This window comes from Paramisgurnus dabryanus, chromosome 1 (genome assembly GCF_030506205.2).
Source record: "Paramisgurnus dabryanus chromosome 1, PD_genome_1.1, whole genome shotgun sequence".
Classification (NCBI taxonomy): Eukaryota; Metazoa; Chordata; class Actinopteri; order Cypriniformes; family Cobitidae; genus Paramisgurnus; species Paramisgurnus dabryanus.
In genome coordinates, this window is record NC_133337.1 from 21,143,001 (window position 1) to 21,149,000 (window position 6,000).

The following is a 6,000-nucleotide window of genomic DNA, read 5'->3' on the forward strand; positions in this document are numbered from 1 at the left end:
TATAAAGATCTTAATTTTAATTGGTTAAAAAAAATATATCACGCATCTTCTTCAAAAATCACACGATTTGAGATATTATGATAACAGTACAAACGGTGCTGGACAAATATTAAGCAAGGGTTCGCTAGTGAAGTATGAGCTCTTGGAAAAGTCTGGATTGCTACTCTACTTTTTATTGCATGTTTAAAAACATCTTTAACAGAAGTGCAAACAATTCAAGTAAAAGTACTGTATATTTAATAAATGTGGCCTTACACAAATAGAAAGATATTCTTAAAGTGAGAGATAAAAGGAAACATAAAACAATACAATATCTGCCATTTAGTTTCATGTAACATGTTTGGTTATTTCTGAGCAATGCCTGATCTTTAAGAATTGGTACATATTTTACAAGCTGGCTAAATCGTATGAATTCACATGAAGCTAATCGTGCAAAAACGTATGATTATTATATAAAAAAAACATAATGAACCCCCACTCCTGACCCCAATGTCACAGGGGCAAAGATAAATCATACAAAAATGTCTGAATGTGGTCATACACATTCGTCAAATATTTACAATATTTTCAATTCAGTGAACACATGTAGGTTATAATATATGTACAATGTATACTTTCTAATACACTGCTTTAGATAAAGGCATCTGCCAAATGCGCAACTGTAATGTAAATTACCACACCCTGTCATTCAGCAATGCACAATCCCGTCAAGCACAAAATATCAGATTGCGACAATCCAAAATTTAGTATGTTTTACACTGCAACAAATACCAGATGATATCTTTAGGGCACAGTTATAAAATAATAACATCACTGTCTCTGTTTCAAACTCCCATGGCTCATTCACACTTACTACTGTCCTCTTCCCCAAGACACACAGCATGCATTCCCCAAAGCCTCTGCCAATAAGTATCGCTCTGTAGTTGCAACATAATACATATCAGCTGCCTGGATGAGTGGTCAGATTGAAACCATTTAAGAAAACATGATTATTGTTCGCAGACTACATTCCTTAATAATTGATAGCAATACGTCAAAATGGCATTATTAATAAATAGACAATTTAAATGTTGTTAATGATTAACTACAAAATAAATCCCACCAATGATATATCACATTGGGTTAGGAAAAAATGACACATGAATTCACAAAACTATAAATATCTAGCTAGGAAAATTTTATGGACCTTAATACACAAGTTGGTGTTTACTTTAACCATTCAGCCAGATGACAAGTACCTAAAAACCAGCTTGGCATAGTCAAGCATAGCAGAAAAACTTAAAATTTGTAAAAAAAAAATTCCATATCATCAGGCAATAATAAAGTGTATGTATATAGCACTCCATCAACACAGATAGCAAATAACAATATTAATGTCCATTTCAAAAATTGTTTTCGAAATAGACGCCTCTTTCAGCGACTGACGCATGTATGAGGTCTTGATATTTCCCCGGTCTCTAGTGGGACTCTGCACCTGTTCGCCTGGAGAACCCCGTCCTCTAAATCTGCCCCGCTCCTCTCAAACAAGACCCCATCTGACCCAAACAGTACTCACCTTCTGAGGCTTTCCTTACGGTGCTGTCCTGAAGAGAGAGGATCGGGACTCTAGTCACAGATGTACAAATACAGTGTTGACTTCCCCAACGAGAGTAAAGAGAGGTGTTATTCCGACCAGCTGACAGTGGGACAGGAAAGTGAGAGGTTGAGAGAGGTAAACGCAGAGAGAAGGAGAGAGAGAGAGAGAGATGGGTGGGCTGGTTTCCTATTACACACTTACACTCTTCTCTTGAGCACCCCTCCTCTTTTCTTTCCCCTCCTCTCTCTCTCTCTCTCTCTCTCTCTCTCTCTCTCTCTCTCTCTCTCTCTCTCTCTCTCTCTCTCTCTCTCTCATTCTTAAACCAATAACTGAACAGATACTCCAGTCCTCTGCAAGTCTCTTTACTTGCAGAGACAGCAGCAGTTTGGAAGAGCGTGCCAGGATTCCAGGGTTGAGATTTAGGGTTAAATCTTTAACTTTACACCATCACCTGATCAGACTGCACCATAACTCTACATTATGAAATCAACACCCCACACAGTAACAAAAATGCTTATTAAAATCCTAAAATATAACAGGAAATGAAGGTGAAATGTGGCATTTTTGCACCACTAGCAGCACCATCAAAAGAAACCGTTTTCAAACAGGTTTCCCAAACACTTCCCATGTCTTCCATTGGTTGGAAAAACAGGTAATGCTAGAATAAGATTCACAAACAAACCGAGCAATGTTTCAAAAGTATCACAGAGCCACTGTGTTTTTAAGATAAATCAAATCGTAACTATTATAGATGACTTTACAGGCTGGAAAAGGAAAACTATTTTAAAGGGATAGTTCACTCAAAAATGATCATTTACTCATATATTTGTATAAGTTTCTTTGTTCTGGTGAACATGAAGGAAGATATTGTGAGAAATGTTTGTAACCAAACCAATCACTTCCATTATAGTTAGAAAAAAATAATACAATGGAAGTAAATGGGGCTCATGGTCAAACATTCCTCAGAATATCTTCCTTGGTGCTCATCAGAACAAATAAATGTATAAAGTTTTGTAACAACATGAGATTGAATAAATGATGACTGAATTTTCATTTCTGGGTAAACTATCCCTTTAACCACAAAAATTGACATTACTTTTAATGTAACCATAAACGGCATTGGCCTAACAATATGCAGAACTATTTAAATGGCATAGGCTGCAAATATTGGTTTCTTCATGTCTCTTCGGTGGTTTCATGTCTTAGGCAGTCAATAACTCAGTGAGCACTGTGGTAATAAGCATGTTTATTCCCATTGCAAGTGAAACCAAGCATGGATCATATTTTGCTGCTACATTGCATAGTTTTGTTCATGTTGGTATCTGTCTAATTTGAATCATCTCCAGTAAGGGAAAGAAAATGATTCCATCAAACCGCTGTTGAATTTGATTAGACATCATGTCAACACAAAATATATATTAAGTATTTTATCATTGTTTTTAACAGATAACCCCTTTGATTGCATTGCATTATTTGCATATCCTTGTTGTCCGCAACTCCATCACAGGCAGCAGAATGAAAAGATGCAATTTTTTGGTTTGCGACCCGCTGGATTAAATTATCATCCTGCCATTAATAAAAACCTCATAAATTACCACAGAAACGTCTCCGTACGAACATCCACAGACGTGATTAAATGTTTCTGTCCAAGATTCCAGTTTCCGAGGGAGTGCAGGCAGCTAGAAGCTCTGGAGCCAATTTCCAAACCACATTGTGCAGACTTCAGCAAGGAAAGTCAGATCTGCCCTCACCACTGCGGTTCCTCTGCCAAGATATGAATTGTAGACGATGAAAGCTGAATTGCAGTTGGCATTTGTTAAAAACTAGGCAAATGTTAAAAACTATGAAAAATCCATGCGGACACCTCTGAACTGATCGTGTGACAATAAACTGCATTGGTTGAGTGTGTGACCCAAATTTATAACTTTGACCTCATAACTAGGGTCTTGATTCTAACGGCTCAAATGTGTTTCGCACCGTCGGCTAAAGTAAGTCACCATAGCATTTTTTTGGTCGATACGGGATTTCGAATCGGCAGTGGCACTTGTTTAGGAATTAGATATTTTCGATTGGCTGTTCAGCAGCCAATCAGTGCACCAGAAGAAAATTAAAGTGACAAAGCAAACAAAAGATGAAGTTGAGAAGAAACACACAGAATGCATTTTTTCCATCTGCCATTCCAATATGTGAATATTTTAAATTTTTTATGGCTCAAAAGACATTATGGATATAGCACAAATCCGTCTGTGGTGAGCAAGTTTTGTGTGAAACTGGTAAGCGAGCGCTGCTTTATGTGTACACCGTGCTGTAATGCTGCATGTAAGCTTAATCAAATTGGTTATGCAAGTCTACTATTACCTACTATTTTAGTTTTTGATGAGTTGACATAACTTATAAAAAAAAGTTGAAGTTTTAAAGTAAAGCAAAAATTTATATTTATATAATCGTTTTGTCACTAACCGGCAAGTTTTCACAGCAAAACTGCCCACCACCCAATTGCTCCTCAAAACCCATTCGCATTTTAAGGGGTGTCATGCTGTCGTCCAGTAAAATTAGCGTTTTTGCTAGGGTTTATCTGCTTAAACGTAATCCCTAGGGCTAAATATCACATTATTGGGGTTGCTTCAACCCGCGGACTGACATGAAAAACATGCAACGGTGTTAAAGTAGCCCAATTTTGCAGGAAACACGCAGAGTTGGCAACCCTGTTAACCGGCTTTGAGTGATGAATACCAACTACTTCCACCTGCTGGTACAGAAAGTTTTTTCATCTCACACAGGCACAGAACAGGAACCACACAATTTTTGTGAATCCTCTGTAATGGCAGAGATTGAAGATTTGTGGTTAGGGTTATTATCAACTTTAGTTCAAAATAGATGGGAGTCTTGTGTAAGACCATAAGACAGCAAATTTATGTCTTGAGAGCTATCAAGACCAAGACAACCTCAAAACTATGCTAGTGGGGATAAAAGAGCAGGTAGGAGCCTGTTTTTATTACACAGGAGAACACTAATCTGATGAACAGTAAATTAATTTTGAACCTTTTAATGAAGACATCACACCTTTAATAAAGGTCACAGAGGAAGTGGCAGGACCTTTAAAAGTTATCTAGAATGGGACTGCCTTTGGAAATCTTTTAACCTAAAACATGACAAATTGTCCCTGTGGGAACCATAAAAAGGTCTTGAGATCGATGCAAAAAAATTAAATCATCTCCCTTTCTCTATTTAGTGCACTTTTTGAGTGCTGAATCCCATGTGGATGTTATATAATAAATTAGGGCCTGATAAATTGTGACTATATTGGTTGTCATCCCACTTTATTTAAGACTTTATTTATTTATTTATTTATTCTTAAATGTGTGTTTTAGCGGCATCTAGCAGTGAGATTGCAACCAATCTCAATTTCAAAACACAATGAGAAGCTACGGTAGTTGCCACAGGAGACAATGTAGGGACGAAACACGCTCTGTAGAACAGTTTGTCCATTTAGGGCTACTGTGGAAAACATGACGACGACTTCTGTGTAAGGAGACTAAAAACGGCTCATCAAGGTAATAAAAACAATAAGGTTTATTTATGTAAGGTCTTTATAAACCACTGATAATATATTACGCTGGACCACAAAGCCAGTCATAAGGGTATTTTTTTTATTTATTGAGATTTATACACCATCCGAATGCTAAATAAAACAGCTTTCCATTGATGTATGGTTTACAGAGCCCCTGAGGTGACATTGGAGTAAAAAAAATCTAAAGTTTAGTTTAATGTGCAGATTTTTTGAACGTTTAGTTTCGCATGCTCGCGTGAAAGCTCCCTTGCAGTCGAGGGAGGAACTAAAGACGGAGCCGTCAAGCCGGACACCTGCTGCTTGCCGTAATGACGTGTGCGCCGTGTTTCCTTGTTTTTAATTGCAAATGAAGTGAATTTGATGCTGAATTGAAGAACAAACCTTTTAATAAAAAGTTGCAACCAGAAACATTTTATATCGAATATTTTAATTGCTGCTTATACTGTATACCCGAAAATAACGGGAAGCAAGCCTATATTATTAAAATACCAATAGAGTTTGTTATTTTCATTTTTATTTTATTTCACGACACAATATAACATATTTAAGCTTATTAAAGTGTTTTTTTTTTTGCTGTTTTGAAACATGAATTCATAATGTTTATTAGTGGAACTAAAGGTTGGATTAAACTTGAAACGCACGTGATCGTTGTCATCAGTGAGGCGACCAATCACGTAAAGCTGTTACGTCATCACAACTCCGTGCAGCCGCTCTGGAGAAGCTGCACCAGCTGAGCTGGCCGGCTACTCTCGAAACGCTCTCGTGGTACTTTAAAACCATATGACACAGTCACATGCCTGCAGCGCCAGCTGAAGTCGGACAAAATCACTAACCGGAATGCACTGCTTCAAGT

At 37.3% G+C, this 6,000-nt stretch overlaps 1 protein-coding gene across 2 annotated transcripts in view; it reads right to left on the reverse strand.

The window, feature by feature from the left end:
* Window positions 1-1,720, reverse strand: part of sema3c (sema domain, immunoglobulin domain (Ig), short basic domain, secreted, (semaphorin) 3C) — a 65,671-nt gene extending 63,951 nt beyond the window's left edge. For both annotated transcript variants that reach the window (XM_065269441.2, XM_065269439.2), the window contains exon 1: window positions 1,556-1,720. The gene's annotated coding sequence lies outside the window, so the exon portion shown is untranslated. The remainder of the gene's footprint in view (window positions 1-1,555) is intronic.
* Between the last annotated feature and the right edge of the window lie 4,280 nt (window positions 1,721-6,000).